General features: G+C 38.9%; 1 protein-coding gene across 2 annotated transcripts in view; it reads right to left on the bottom strand.

Annotated features, from left to right (window-relative positions):
- Nucleotides 1–17,501, bottom strand: part of LOC126266644 (E3 ubiquitin-protein ligase NRDP1) — a 77,087-nt gene that overhangs the window by 10,543 nt on the left and 49,043 nt on the right. The window lies entirely within an intron of this gene.

The following is a 17,501-nucleotide window of genomic DNA, read 5'->3' as shown; positions in this document are numbered from 1 at the left end:
ACTCAAAATATATTACAATATCTTCAGTTGCTAAGAAATATAGTGTACGTTAAAGAAACAAAACACCTTTCTTTCAATGTATCAGTTTCCCTCTAAATTACATCACGCATCAGAAAGAGGCATGTTACTTTTTATATCCATAAGAACAACATATTGTCAAACTTACTTTTTATGTAAGTATTCAACAACAACAACAACAACAAAACTATAAGCTTTATGATCATACCCTTCTCCAGAGCTAACTAAAGCATGTGTGTGTGTGCAGACACATGCATACTTACTCTGTACCTAGAATAAATCAAGTTCATGTTGTATATTTAATGACCTTTCAGACAATATTAACAGGAACTTCAGACATTTTGCAGACAATGCAGCTACCTATAATGAAGTACTGTCTGAAAGAAGCTGCGTAAATATCCAGTTAGATCTTCGTAAGTTGTCAAAGATTGGCAACTTGCTTTAAATGTTCAGAAATAAATTATGCACTTCACAAAATGAAAAAAAAAAAAAAAGAAATGTAGTATCCTATGACTATAATATCAATTAGTACCTATTGGAATCTGCCAACTCATACAAATATCTGGGTATAGCACTTTGTAGGGATACAAAATGGAATCATCACATAGGTTCAGTTGTGGGTAAAGCAGGTGGCTGACTTCAGTTTACTCCTAAGACATTGGGGAAGTGCAATCAGTCTACAAAGGAGACTGCTTACAAATCACTCACTTTGCCACCAGTTCGAGAATATTGCTCAAGTGTGAGAGACCCATACAAGATAAGTCTAACGGGGGATATTGAATTTATACAGAGGACAGCATGAATGGTCACAAGTCTGTTTAATCTGAGGGAGAGTGTCACAGAGATATTGAAGGAACTGAACTGAACTGAAAGTCTCTTTAAGATAGTTTAATCTATCCCAAGAAAGACTATTAACAAAGTTTGTAAACTAGCTTTCCATGACTACCCTAGGAATACACTACAAACTGCTTTGTATCACTCACATAGTGACTGCGAGGATAAGATTAGAATAATTAATGCACACACAGAGGCATTCAATCATTCTTCCCACACTGCATATGTGAATGGAATGGGAAGAAATCTAATAACTGGTGCAATGGGATGTGCCCTCTGCCATGCACCTCATAGTGGTTTGCAAAGTATTAATGTAGATACAGAAACCTTCAACTCCAGCTACACTGCACACTGTTTTTGAAACTTAAAACAGTGTGATGGGGTTTCAAATCCAGAACCTGGCCTTGTATGGCAATGCTCTTACAGTAAGAACACTGTCTACGAATGGCAAAGTTATGGGTTGGAATCTTTGTCTGGCACACAGCTTCTTATCTGCCAAGAAGTTACTACACATTGCATCATTTAGATGAAACACCTCCCTCACGGCACATATCTGGAAATATTACTACTACATCAATGTTACAAGATATTTACAAAATGTTAAACTTTTTGTTCTATATGTCTATCCTAGGAAATGAAATCTATTAAAAGTACAAAACAAACATACCTAGCAATTACTGTAATACATTCTTAAAAATCCAAAGACTTTTGTTGTATCAATTACATATTACGTTTTCTTTCTGCTACAGCATCTATTGCTATTCAGTCAGGTCTAATTTTTACCCTTTGAGACAATTCGTCTCGCAGAGATTAGAATGCTGATGTACTTACTTTCTTGTTGTGCACCATGGGAAAGGGGAGACCATTTTTCCATATTGCCCCAAAGTTGTTCCTTGTTTAGTCCACTTTTAATGTTTCGATGCATAAATTTTCTTTCAATAAGGCTTTTTCCTGCTAAACTGTCCAAACCATACCATTAGTTCACGATATGCAATTTGTGTGCTTGTTATTTCATCAACAGTCAATATTTCTGAGCCTCACATTGTAGGTTTAGCTGTCACTCTGTATGTTCTCTTCCCTCTTGAGTACCTTCCCATCACCACTTCAAGAGCCCGTTAATTCTCCTGTTAAGTGCTCATAAAATCTGTTATGCCTGTATCAATTTTTACAGTTCTTCATAATCATGATATGTGACTTTCTCTTCCTAATGGCAGTTCCTTTAATAACACAATTTGACAGTTTCCACCCTGAGGGTCATATGAAAGCTTAACTTCTGTTTTGCTTTGGTTAGTATGTATGCTGCAGACTTCTAAGAAAGTGTGTCAGCTCTGGGGCAGTGAGAAGCAATCACTTGCAACAGTATTTAAAATTAGTGAAAACTTCTGTATAGAACTACTGTATGTTCAACAGCAATTTTTTAATTTCTTTAATTGTTTATTTTATAAATTGTGGGACTGCAAATCAGGTATTAGTAGTGCACAGGGAATTCAGCTAGTTTTAGCCAGTTATTTAGTCACAGTTCTGCAGACTTACATATGTTTGATAGCTTTACTGTCTTCAATTCTTACACCTTGTTACCTAAACCTGTCTACTAGTTACAGGTGTATAGAGACTGTGCTTGTTGTGTGTGGATGTAGAGGAAACTGGCCAAAGCCAGCAAATCATTAGAACCTGCTATTGCGGTGGTTGTCAGGCTTGAAGAGTACTGTCCATTGCTGTGGCACCAATGTGGCAGTCTTGGCACCTCTTGTGTCAATATCACCCAGCTGGTGTGCTTTCCGATGCAGCTGGACTGGCTGAGGGCAAAATGAAAGCACTGGCTAATTGTTAATATCGAGGAATACAGCAAAGGCTGGATATACTGCTATCCCTGTGCATCTTAACAATAGATATCAGGTGTTGCCAAGTGCTATCTCACCAATTTGGATTGGACCCTATCTTCCTATGAAGTTCCCGGAGGGAAGGATGCCTGTTATTGGCAGCTCACAAGACTGGCAATGGGAGCCTCTCAGAAATGACAGCTTGATCAGGAAGGGTATGCAGTACAGACTTCATGTGCTTCCTGGAAGTCTTGGCTGAGACGTGTAAGCAGCTCTGGATGAATGGTTGGTTGGATGACCGATTGGGGAAAGGGAGGATGGGAGGGTACAGAGCTTAAGCAGTGAGGGCATCCATTCCTCATGCATGGGGCAGTCCCTTTGGAGTTAAGTGATACCAGTCAAAAAACTGAATTGTGACAGAATGTAGAGTGGTAAAACTAAAGCATTGAAAGCAATAGTCATGCCAGAGATGAGAAGTAATTGTGTGAGAGAAAAGTCTCTGGATTACGCTGAACTGCATGCCAGATAGCAGACCAGCCCATTCCCTGAAACTATCTGCAGCAAGAGGCACCTTCCCAATATCTGACCGCCAACAGCCTGTTGCTGGTATAAGACAGTAGCTGAATGCATAATTCCTTCCAGTTGGGTGAAAATAAGATCATAAAGTATAAGTAAAAAGGTTAAAAATGTGATTAACACTTCTAGAACTGACAATAGTAAAATAAGGTGAGAGAAATAATCAGGTCACTAGGTAGGACAATCACCCACCTATCCATGATGCATTATAGTCTCACAGTTTAAGATGGGAATAGAGCCCATTTTCTTGGCAGAAGCATAAAATCCTCTTTAACTTTTCTTTCTCATCATTAACTAGTATTAAGGATAAGGAATTATTAATGTCCTGCCTTCACTGGAGTACTATATTACGAAGAGGTGGTACTGCAGAAAAAAAAGAAAAAAATGATGAGGGGTGAGTTAGGAAATAAAGGATAGCTGCATCTGAAAGCAACTAGAAATAATAAAGAGCTTGTGACCAGAGTGGCTGTCAGAGGAGGTCGGGTCTAGACACCCCACCTCTGCTCTCACCATCAGACCCAGTATGCAGCAAGAGGTACACCAACCTCAACCATCTCACTTCTGCCATGAAATCAATTAAAAACATTATGATCTGATGAGGAGATAGTGATTGGAAGTATTACATGGTGACAAGGACAACACTGATCAGACATAGTGACAAGGACAATACTGATCAATAGGTTGGATATTCATCATTGAGTTACTAGAAATTAAAGCTCAGTTGAGGGGATTCTGCTAAATAAAATTATGCCTCTGTTAACTGTAACTCCTATCAGCTCCACCAAAAAATCACTACACGTTCCCAGAAAATAATGTCGCTCCTCAATGTGTGGAGATGTAAAAGCATATTTGCAAAGTCAACAGTGCTGCTGAGCCATAAACCTGGAAATCATAGTCCAGCCAAGATGAGATTACAGCCCAGTAAACACGGAACAGTAGTGCAACCTGCATCCCAAGAAAGATGGGTGAGGAAACAGATAATATCAAGGTTCCATACACAGTCTTTTGTTGACAAATATGGGGCAGCAATGCCAGCTGTCTAACAAAGTGAAGTCTTAAACATTTGTACTCACACAGAGTTCTGAGTCCAGATGAAGCGGGGTACAATGACAGGAAGGCATGACCCCTGTTTTCTTGGGAGAAAGCTGGTAGCCTTTGGATAGGGTTTAAGTGGAGAGTCCTCAGATGTCTCCTTGAAGCAGACATTTAGCAAAGGCTACAGGTTGGGAGTTAATACAAAAGACATTGACATACAGCACGTGGGTAAAAAATGAGAGACTATATGGAAGCCTGAGGGAAGCTGTCCTTTTGAATCTGTGGGGAGCTGAATAACATACCAACATTAACCTGCCATGATAGGAGGGACAGAAACTAACAAAAATCAGTAGCAGAAACTGGCACTTATTGATAGGGAGACTTGAAAGCCAATCACAGAGGGGAAGTGAAATGTGATGGCACTAAGAGGTATTGTGCACCTTATGTATGTCGAAAGAGACTGTAATTAGATTTGTGTGTTTAGAAAAATGCATTTGGCTTGTTTTCTTGAATCTAACTAGATAATGGATTATGGATCATCCTGTCCAGAAAACACACTGACAGGGGTATAAAATGACTTAGGTGGGTTCGTGTACCATCATTAGAAAGACACAGATTGAGACCACAAAAAATTGGTCAATCAGAAGACCCCTTGGCATTGAAATATCGAGTAGGAGGAAAAGGTGGCAGAGAAAAAACTGTCAGATTTAGGTATGGAAGTGACCTGCCCAGAGATAAATAGACATTGCAAATGGTGATTGTTGGGGCCATTTGCACACCCACTGCTTTTGCTTCCCATGTTATACAGAGCATGACACTCCTTGACAACATTCGACAATTCATACAGAACCCTCCAGATGCTCTCTTGGGGCCCGAACAACACTGATGGAAGGCACAGTAGTCTCATAGGTTTGGAAAATGGTCATTGTTGAACAACAAAGATTGTAGAACAGGAGGAAAATATTATTATTATTATTATTATTATTATTATTATTATTATTGTTATTGTTGTTGCTGTTCTGGCAAGTGGCAATAATATCCATTGCAGTTCCACTGAATTATTACATTTAGGGTGTCCTGGTTCCACATGAAGAGGTCAAGAGGACATGTAATGGTCCAGGATCACTGTGTTACCAGTAGGGATGGAAAAACATTGACAAACATAGGTTGAGAATTCAATGATGTGGGGAGATCTGGTGCCTCCAGGATCAACTTAGTAGCCTCCTCCTCTCCAGATTTGTTTTTTTTCTTTTTCTCCCTAACTACTTCAGCCTTTGATTACTTGCAAGGGTTCTGCTATGCGGGTAGGAACTGAAGAGTGAGCATCCCTGGGGCTTGCAGTCTGGGGATCCTTCAGCCACAGTATGGTGTCTGGTCAGTGGTCTGTAGATTTCTGGGGAGTGGGTTCCTTAAAGGTATCACTGTCACAGATAGATGCCAGAGGAAGACGGTGTTTCTCTAGCCAAGTGCAAGAAGACAATGTTTCCACAGTTGGTACTGCAGGAACCACAGTTAGGTAGCGCCTACCTCCTCTCACTCTCACTCTCACTCTCACTCCCCCCCCTCGAGCAATCACAGGGCCTGTAGACCATGCACTGCATCAACATTCTGCTTCCACCCTTCTATCTCTTGCAGTCTCTCTAAACCCTGCAGAAATTCCTAATGCTGCAATGTCCTCCTCTATATCATCTTTCCACCTTGTACGAGGTCGACCCAATGGTCTTGTTGCCTGGAAAGTTCCTTCAAATGCTTTCTTGGCGATTATGTTGTTTTCCATTCTAGCCACATGTCCAGCCCATTGCAGTCTCCTACTGTATAATTCCTGGATGATAGTGGGTTGCTTCATTAACTGATAAATTTCATTGTTCTTTCGAATTTTCCATACGTCATTCTCCAACACAGGTCTCCAGATTTTCCTCATTACTTTTCTTCCAAAAACAATCAATTTTTCCTCTTTAATTCTTTGTAAACATCCAGCTTTCTGAGCCGTACAGTACTATGGGGCAGATAATAGTATTGTATATCTTCATCTTTGTTATGATTTGACAAAGCTTCATTTTTGAGGGGGTTGCTTAGTGAGCTGACATCTTGACCCTGATGCTATTGTTTTGTTTATATCCATTGTTGTGATATTTTTACTGTTGAAATATGATCCAAGGTATTTAAATTGAACTTCTCTGAATTAAGAATGTTGGTCAATTTCAAGATAAGGATTTGGGTTTATGAATCTGCCTATTTCCATATATCCTGTTTTCTCTTGGTTAATCAAAAGCCCCATTTTGCTGGCACTGTGCCTGAGAGATCTGTACATGTCTTTCAGTTCTCGTTCAGTTCAACTCAGCAATACTATACCATCTGCATAAGCCAGGAGTTTCACTTCGCTGTATTCAAATTGGAGACCATTGTATAGATGTAAATTACTCTCCTAAACCACTTTCTCTCTTGTCGTAAGCAAGCCTACTTCCACTTTGTATAAATTTACTTGCAAGACTACCAGATGTTGACATCAAGGGAATAACAGAGTAAATACTAGAGGTACTAACAATGACCTGGCCACAGTACTGGCAAAATTCAATACCACTGGGACAGGATGCAAGTGCTTGTAATTTCTTCAAAATTCAAAATATGAGAGCTGATAGAATTTCCTGGAAGTCATGTTCTTTAATTAAAGCAGCAACTTCAGGGCTCAGGGAGGGTGATCGTCTTCACAACTGACTCAATAGTGGCTATTCACTTGGTGGGTTTTCACTAAGCGGTTAGCCAGTCTCCACACATGGGTTGCTTGTACAGTGGGAAGACAAGACATATGCATTGGCATTTAAACCACCACATTGGTGGAGGGAAATAAAGTAGACCATGATTTTAAGTTTCTCAGAAAGTGTGTCCACCTAAAAAGTGAGGATGTCTGACAAGCCTCAACATACATAGCATATGAAATGGATCCCTCTAATCTCCAAATTTTCATGTCATTCCTCATCTGTCTGCAGCAATAGGTCCCAGTGAAAATTAAACCCTGTACCCAGGAACTTATAAAGTCTTATGATGGCAGGTATGTCATCCCATTTCATACAAGAGTATAATGCTCAGGACTGGCCAGTTTGTTGTTTTAATTAAGACCAAACCACTTCGTGTTTTACCAGGGGAACAGGTTTTTCCAATGATTTTTTAAAATATTATGTACAAAGAACAGACTTAATTGGTAAAAAGGACCCTATATCAGCCTGAGCAAAAATTAGGAACAGAAGGGAATAAGTTTCTGCAGTCCACTTTATTTTGCTTTACTCCCATGGCACGACCACCGAGGGAAAGTTTTTGGGGTTGTAATGATCTGCACTGAAGCATTCAGTTCTATGTGAAGAGACTGCTGGAACCTCATGGCTGCCACAAGATAACTTGGGTCTTCTCAACTAGATGAACAATCTGCCATGAATGAGGGCTCTCCCCACAGGCACCACCCAGCTGGAGAAATGGTCACCTGGCTCAATGGCCATTAATGGGAGCCCATTATCCCAAATGGACAGGCACCTACTGCTTGGCATGCATGGACAATTAACAGCTTGGGGATCAGTAGGGATTGGACAACTTTCCTCGCACAGCCCACACTTTTGTAAGAAACTTTTTAAATGTGGAACTTATTCTGTTAATAACCAGAATAAGTGGTGTAAAATAAATAAGGAAAATTCATAATCAATTACTTACACACAAACTAGGTTCTCAACAGGTAATTTGCCCAACAGACTAAGCCTGAGAAGCAGCAGCAGCAAAGGAAAGAAAAATTACTGCAACAGCTTGGGGTCCCCATACTCGATATGTACATTCACAAGAGTGTGATGAGCCCACTGGGAGGGAATGGGGAAGGAGAGTGTGGAGGCAGCTACTTAATGCAAATGATCAGCTGGCAGCAGAACATGGCTCATATTGATACCTATGATCTTTTGGCTGGGTTTAGAGGCAATTGGTTGAAGTAATAATAACTGCTAACCACATTCACAGGGTTAAAACAAAACTTACAATTTGTAACAGCTGCTTCAAGAGCAACTGTGGCCACATATTTTGATGTCAGGTTTAACCCTTAAACCAAAGGTATGATCAGTTCTGCAACAATCGTGATTGCATATTATTTGGCCTGTGGCATTTGTTAACAGAATTGTAGGGGCTCCATAATACGCCAGACATGCACGAGCAGCAGAGAATGGGTGGGGATACACAGTGATAGATTTTTGGGTAGGAGCAAAGTCTTTGGATAAGCAGCACACCACTGAGCCACAAGCAGAGTACCTATAGTTATAGCCAGCCCGGTTAGCCATGCGGTCTAATGCACAGCTTTCCAGGTGGGAAGACGTGCCAGTCCTTGGCACGAATCTGGCTGGTGGATTAGTGTCACAGTCCAGTGTGCCGGCCAGTCTGTGGATGGTTTTTAAGGCAGTTTTCCATCTGCCTCAGCGAATGTGGGCTGATTCCCCTTATTTCGCCTCAATTACACTATGTCAGCGATTGCTGTGCAAACACTATCTCCACATATGCGTACACTGTAATTACTCTACAATGCAAACATAGGGGTTACAGTAGTCTGGTGTGAGGCATTCCCGGGAAAGGGGGGGGGGGGGTTGGAAGGGGGTCCACTGGGGGCCGAACCGCACAATAACCCTGGGTTCGGTGTGGGGCGGTGGTGGGGCGAGTGAACTGCTGTAGGCTGTTGTGGGGTTGTGAACCACTGAGGGCTATGGTGGGGACGAAGCATCTCCGTGTTTCTAGGTCCCCAGTTCCACGCAATACAATACGTATAGTTGCTATGCAACAGCAAACATCACTTCAGGTCATAAATAAAACTAAATATTAATTAGCTGCAGAAATGTTCAGGATAAGGAGGAGATTAGTGTTTAACGCCCCATCTCAGGATAAGGTCTTAAGGCATATTCTCATTTATGAGTGACAACAATACACACAGTGCTTTGAATACGAAGTTGGATGAAACCAGAGTTAAAAAGCACTCCCATGTTAAATGCTAAAAATAGAGTGTAACCATAATTAACAAACCATTAATCATACCCAGGAGATTTCTCACAACAACATGTCACACTGCCTCTAATCTTGATAATAGTCTCAATTCAGAGAGAGAGAGAGAGAGAGAGAGAGAGAGAGAGAGAGAGAGAGAGAGAGAGAGAGAGAGAGAGGGGGGGGGGGGGGGGGGGGGTTCACAAGCTTCTTCACGTAAGCCACATTCAGCTGCAACTTCTCACTGGTTAGTAATTCCTGTAGAGCTATCAAACTGAGAGGGTGCTGATTGCTATGCTTCAGCCAATGTTCTAGATAGCCCCCAACACTTTCAATGTGATTAACAATGGGTGACTTAACAGGCAAATCTATGTTCAACGGAATGCCTGAGTGCTCATCGGATGAGGAGTGTAAGTGTGCAGACCTGTGAGTTAAACAACTCATTAGTTATTTAAGTACTTGACATCTAGCGTAATTAGAAATTAGGCACAAAACATGTGCCCAGTCAGTTACTTTGTGTGTGGCCCACTTTTAACACTATTATCAATATTAGCTATATTTATCTTATTTAACTTCTGTATCACCAAGTTCTTTGATGTAACACCTCCGTAAATGTTTTATTTGTTAATCATGTCAATTTATGTCAATGTAACTAATCTACAGATATAACAATATTATGAGAAGAAAAGCTCCTACTTACTATATAGTGGAGATGCTGAGTCGCAGATAGGCACAACAAAAGTACACTCACAATGAAAGCTTTTGGCCATTAAGGCTTTTGCACAAGAGTGTGTGCGCACGTATGTATGTGTGTTGTTGACGAAGGCCTTAATGGCCTAAAGCTTTAATTGTGAGTATCATTTTGTTGTGCCTATCTGTGACTCAGCATGTGCGCCATATGGTAAGTAGCGACATCCTTCTCATAATATTGTTACATTCCATCCTGGATTTTCCATTGTTTAATCTACAGATGTAACTTTAAAAACAATTGTCTGTAATAGAATGTAAGTATTAAAACTTTACCTACTGGTTCATGCACATGGAAAGTAGGTTTAGTAATCATAAAAAACTGACGGAAGTCCCTCCGTAACAAAACTGGCTTGGCCATAATAGAAAAGGTGGATTTGGCAGTAAGACTGCAAGACTTCTTTGAGGCAATAATTAGCTGGTGGCTAGAAGGCAAAATGTTCACATCTTGTGAACTGAGCAAGGCACGAAGAAAAGCAAGATTATAATACAGCCTTGGATGTAGAAGTAATTTGGCTTATTATTCCTAGCATACTTTGGTTAGCTCTCTAGTACAAAAATCTGATGCTCAAAAGAGAATTTACAGTGTTTGTTAAGCAGCAAGAGCTGTGGACACTTTTCCTGCTGTTTCTGAACAGCCACAGATCAACACTGCCACTATCTTCATCTCTATGAATCAGCTGAGTACTGTATAATTACATGGACTAGTTTTGTGGTTTCTTTTTCAGTAATAAGCTGGTGTTCTTCGAACTTTAGTGTTGAACACACCTGTATTTTATCATAACCATTTACCTATGCAGGTTCCTGTCCCAAGTGCTACAATATTGCCAAGTATCTTATTTTATTGAGCTGAAAAGTATGAGGTTCAGCCAAAGGAAATCTGGTCAGTGTGCCCACGTTTGCCTTACATGTAAGGTGGCACCATGTAACTGCAGGTATGATGGCACCATCTACTGGTAGAGAGACTGATGCGTGCCCACTGTCTGATGTTGCATAGCGCCAGTGTTGTTTCATGCCGAAGAGAAGGTGGTCACACAAGTTATTGTCCACTACCGAACATGCAGGTGAGTAAGCAGGAACAACGAGGAGTGTGCATAGTTTTATGTATGTAATTTATTTTGGCTATTCCTAGTTAGTAACTTTTGATATGGGTGAAATCAGTAATTGTTTAGTTACTTAAATTCTAAAGTTGACATATAAACAAATATAAATTCTGTACTAATTATAAAAATTTGGAGGAACAACTAATAGTTTTCTTAAAGGATCTATTTGACTCTATTCGAAAACATGTTAGCAAAGCCAGTCCTTAATTCCAAAGTAATTAATAGTTTTGTCAAAAGTATTGTTGGTGTAACAATGTGTGTTAATTTCATCATGTAAACAAATAATTTGGCCTAACTCTCGTGGTAGAAAAAGCTGTTAAAAACAAACTATGTTTCTATATATGCAGTTAACTGAAGGAGTTAAGTTTCAATTGTAGTTTCTGTACATTAAACATCCAACAATGTATACTTTCAGTGCCTATTATTGTGATGATATAATATACGTGTCCAATTTTTGGTCCCGAGACAGTCAGTCCATGGCCGAGTTTCATACAAGAAACCTGTGTTGGTTAGAGCAACAATAATGCAACAACCTAACCATGAAATATGTGTTACACCAATAGGCCATGTATTAATGCAATGTCAGTGTGTTCAATTTATCTGAAAGATTGAAATGTGTGGTTAGGTTTTTACTGCTCATAGACTTTAGACAGTAAACTATTGTATCAGTATGTTGATTTTTGGCTGCAAACTATTAATGAGGCTCATCGAAAGTTAAACAATAGTGCACTGGTTATATTACTGTGTATTATTGGGGGGTTGTGAGCAGTGTAAGTAAAGAACTGTTAAACGCAGATGTGCACGTGTAGGCTACATCATTTAAAATATTGAGTGTTTAACTTCCACACCCCTCCCATTTTTGAGCCAGTGTAGCAATGCAGTACGTTAACATCGTGGACAATCAATGAAGAAATAAAGCAAGCGAACGTCACACCTTCACAATGCTTGCTTGGAAAGTGGTTGAGATGGCTCTGCTTAGCAGTAATTTCAGTCATATTTGAAACCAATTACCACTGACAAGGCAAAGCACTAGCTTCCCAATCCTGTCACTCAGAATTCTCTTAGGACGAGTGTTCATATGCAGTGTTAGATAACTACAACTTGAATACCATCCCCTGTACACACACTAAGGCACACTAAGTCAATGCTGATACACCAACAAATGAAGCAACTTCACTCTCAATGTAGTCGTGCACATATCTAAACATGGCAGCTGCTGCTCTGTCATCTCCACATCACTCCATCTCATAACAATTATTTATACAATCAACTGACTCCACTGCACTGTCCTCACATTAGAGGTGGAGGGGCACATGACACCTGGTACCAGTTCAACACCATTCACACAGCACTCCACATTGACCAGTGCGCTTTCTCAAGGTGTGATCAATATTTTGCCCTGGTAGTTTATTTTGGTAGAATAAGCTTGACACTAATGGTAGATATATTTCTACTTCACAAGTGTGATGGCAGAAAGGTAAGGAGCTATGTGGGCAGTCAGTTGCCAGAGAGAGTGGTCATGTGGGTAAGAGTTGCGTTAGTGTGAACGAGTGCCTGTTTTCTACTGCACAAGAAGGTCTTTACAGGTGTAATTTTTGTTTTTGTTTGTTGTTGTTGTTGTTGTTGTTGTTGTTGTTGTGTCTGTCTGTAACTCATTGTGTACTCTATGTGGTGAGTAGCATTCTATCCTTTTCATAACACTGTCATTATTTTATCCTGTGTTTTCCAACCTTCTTATCCCTTCTTTTAGTCATGTTGTGCCAATGACGTATTTTTTAATTCTGCTTTATATTAGATGGGACTCAGAGAACCTCTACGCCAAGAGTACAGAACTCCACTCTGAACACTAGCAAACGAGGCAAAAATCTGCATGGTATCATTTTTATGTCTCGTATTGACATTATGTAGCTCGTTGCTCAGCTGAAATTGACTTTTACTGACAGCAACGAATCTCATTAAGGAGCAGATGAATTGGGGCAGAGAGTCTAAGAATTCCAAGATCCTTAAAAACGCTTCTGGAAGATGTGTGGTTATCTGTTTTACAGAGTATTCTTACTGCTTGGTTTTGATGAATGAACACTATTTACTTTTGATACACTGCCCGAGTAGGAAGTTCCATAAGACAATGGAGAGAAAATATGTAAAATAAGGCAACATATCTGCCATTAGAACCATCTCTCTGTGTATTGATCCAAGGCAAAAAAAAAAAAAAATGGTAACCGAGTCTCCTGATAAGTTTATCTGTGTGTTAATCCCATGGAATTCTAAAGAAGTGTTTCATTTAGAGTATGATCATTTAAGTTTGCTTCTGGTTCTAACAAGCAATTTTTTGAAATTGCATAATACGAGTGTTTGTGAGATTAAAGTCTTACACTATTAGCTATGAATCACTTGTAGGCATCTTCAGCCATCATATAAGCCATGGGTGGGCAACAGTATAGGCACATGGGTCACTTTGTGGAAGCAGAGGTCAGTGGAGAACTACAGCTATTAAAATGATTGCATGCATTAGTTAACTCTGCACTTCAGAAAAGGTATAAATTGTTACATAAAAATTCTGAATGTATTGGCAGGCTGCAGAAAAACAGGTGGCCTGTGGGCTGCTAGTCACCCACATTTCGCTATGACTGTGTTTGGACCCTACATTTGTATAATCATCTCAGCAAACACTACAGTTTCTAACTGCCCTTCAACATCATAATATCATTTATGTAGGTTACGACCAAGAGTGGTTATATTACTGATCATTATGGGACACCTATTCTGAAGTTGTTTTTATGGCTGCAATACAGTCTGTCAATCAGTGCTGCTGCTTTCTGTTATGAAGAACAACTTTGTCCCTGCAAGGGAGATTGCATTAATAGCATAAAATTTTGTGACCCACATAATCTAAGACTTTGACGAAGTTACAGAATATTCCAAATAGATAATTTTTCCTTGTGTAATTGTGTCATTCTCGGTGCAGTAAACTTTATTACAACAGCAATTAATATATGATCAGAAAGTATAACTTTAGACCAAACACCCTTATTTGTTTGGTCTGTAGCCATTACAGCCCTTCTTCTTCTTCTTCTTCTTCTTCTCCTTCTTACTGTCTTAGCAGGAGCTTTGTCAAACAGTTTTGAAAAGACTGTATAGAGTGGAATGGGTTTGACATTGAAGAGGCTCAATTATCTCTAGCTGCTTTGTTCATTTACAACTTCCAGAAGCCAATAAACAAGTTTATCCACTTTCAGAATCATACAACACAGTTCTGCAGTGTCCTACAGTACACAAAATGTGTTCATATAAGAAATTGGAAAGTTGTTTGAGTAAGCAGCACTCCGTACATAGCTGGGTGTTACCACAGCATATTTAAGTCTGTCAGGCATGTGACATGAGTCACTGACTGATTACAATGGTAACTTTAAAATAATCATTTCACGTCAGTGTAAGTTTCTGCCTGAAACACCATCATAGTCAGCAGAAGTACTCCTTTTTAGCACTCTGGTTAATTTTTTAATCTTATTATGGGTTGTACTTTTCATACAATAATGTCTACAGAGGTAAATCTAATGCCTGTGTGCTTCGTTGTGTATTTGTGGGTGGCACATTTTCTGCCACGGTGAGGAAGTAATCACTGAATTTGGTGGCTAATGATTTGAAAGCATTACCATTCCTGCAAAGCTACTTTTGGTGGGTTCAATTTCATTTTTTTTAATTTTTTTTAATTTTGTCATTTGTCTCAATCTTGCAGTGTTTTATTTTTGAGCATAGTGCACGAGTTTCACTTCTTAACAACAGACTGGAGGCTTTTACAAAACGGATGATAATGGATTTTCAATTCATCACTGCAGCTCGTTCTCTTAATTAGGTAAAGTTCTCTCTTCCTAACACAAGGCACTTTAACCCCACGAGCTATCCATTACTGCTTCAGCTCTAATTTACCCTTATTTGTTTCAGGGGGACAGGAGGTGAAAAAAACACTATGTGAACATGTTTAAGAAAGAGCTGAATTTATGTCTACACTGACTGCCTTGTAAATTTCTCTCCAGTATTCTTTCAATTGTTACTTTGTAATCAGTGATAAAGTATGATTTATTGCAAACTACTCTGTATACTTTACTATAAGATTTGACCAGCATGGTCAGATAAATCACTGGTTTCACAGCAAAATCACTAGAAGAGGTTGGTTGTATCTCACTGATCTCAATCTATTGTAGAATTATGAAACATTGTGTTTTCATGCATGATAACTTTTCTGGAGGCCAAATAACTCATGTATGAACCAACTTGGTTTCCACAAACACCAACTATGTAAAATCCAGTTTGCTTTGTTCATTTACAGCCTCCAAAAGCCAATAAACACAATACAGTCCTGCAATGTCCTACAGTACACAAAATGTGTTCATATAAAAAAAAAAATTGAAAAGTTGTTTGAGTAAGCAGCACTCCGTACATTGTTCTTTATCTGGAGGCGTGATCATGTAAAGTAGGATTCGGTGTACCTCGAGGTAGGACTGATATTATTCATGAAATTTATATATAATCTGACAATAATGTCTGTAAATCTATGAGGTTATCAAAAAGGGATATTTGTGACATTGTTAAAAAATTGTTATAAAATACAGGATCTGATGCAAGACTGGCAGCTTACCCTCAACAAACAAATCTAAATTAATGAGCTGAAATTTATGAAAAAATCCCCAGTATTGTTCAATCCCACTTGGTAATTACTCACATAAATTCATAACAGGGTAGTACATTCATACATAACTGGTTTACAGGTTTGAGCAATGCATATTTTTCAGTAAGCAATCTATGGAGAAATAAATATTTGTCTTCCTCTGGAACCTGCAAGGATTCCTTCTTATTTACTCCAACTAACACTTCTGCGTCTCCCTTTGTATAGATGTAGCATTAACCTTGACATCATTTCCTGACGCATTTATATCAGGTAAAACCAGTGGTACCATAATGTAGCAGGCCAGCTGGCTCCCTTGTAGTTGTGATTGTATATCTGATTACCTTTTAAAACAATATCTGCCACCAAGTATCTTGTCCTCTGTCAGATATAAGAAACTGCTTTTTACTTCAGCAAACTTTCCAAAAATTTTCAAGGCAGCAAAAGTTGTTCCACTCTCTAAAAAAAGGGTGAAATGAGTGATGTTAATAAGTAGAGACCCATTTTCATCTTATATCAAACATATGAACAGTTCTTGAAGAAAGCATTATGTGGCCATATCTCAAAGTTCCAGGCAAGAAACTACTTATCAGGTCTTCAACAGCTGAGCTTTTGGAAAGTGATGCCAATAAATGAGCTCTTGTACCTATTGTTAAATGAATTACGCAATGCAATTAATCTAACACAAAAAAGAATGTAATTCAAGGCCTGAAACAGAGCTCTGATTCGTCAATCATACATCACTTTTGGGGAACAGCTACAGTGTGGAAATAATGGTAAATGCAACACAGGTATGGATTATGTATCACTGAAAGTGTGCAAAGAATTGTGGTGATCACACTGCCAAAGAAGTAGTTGGATGTGGTATTCCTCAAGATTTCACACTTTGACAACTTGGGTTTATTATACTTGTTACTTATCTACCTCAAAGTGTTTATGGCAGTCGATCAATAGTGTCTGCTGTTGATACCAATATACTGCTTTTAAACAACTATGCACATTACTTCAATATGAACTGCATGTTTCCTTTTTACTGATGATATCCTTAGCATCAGATAATGCCAGAATTGGAAAACCTCAATAAATTTAAACAATCCCAAAATTTGTTGGTGTGAGTATTGGGGAATACTACAGTGGACATTGTAGGAAAGTCCAGACAGACTAAGTATATTACACTATGCATTTAATATTCTTTAGAAAGTTTGAAACAATAAAATTGGAATATTTTGTGCTTTTACACTCTCCAGTTCATATTACATTCTCTTTTGGGATATCTTGCATAAGCAGTCATTTACTATCTTTAGGGTAATGAAGTAAAAATGTATCTGTGCTACCGCTAAACTTCTCACCCAGGATCTACATTATTACCAATACAATAAACATACACCCACAAAAAAACATTCTAAATTCTCAAATTTCTGCATATATTTAAAAATTGAAGCAGCCTAACATAGACTTACGATTCCAATGATATATTTTTAGTTAAGTAACAACTCTGAATAAAGCACAGCAGTGCAAGACATACAAACATAATTGTGTATCACACAAACAGGAATCCATGTGTTAAACATAAAGGACTATCAATTAGCAGACCTATTTCCACAGAAAAAAAGAGGAGTTCTCATGAATGTTAAAAATAACACCAAGTTCAAGTCTATTGTATCCAATTGTTTCAGCTTAGATCAATAACTGGAAGCTAGTGTTGGCGAG

This window comes from Schistocerca gregaria, chromosome 4 (genome assembly GCF_023897955.1).
Source record: "Schistocerca gregaria isolate iqSchGreg1 chromosome 4, iqSchGreg1.2, whole genome shotgun sequence".
NCBI classification, from domain to species: Eukaryota; Metazoa; Arthropoda; class Insecta; order Orthoptera; family Acrididae; genus Schistocerca; species Schistocerca gregaria.
This window is presented reverse-complemented; position numbering and strand designations above follow the sequence as displayed.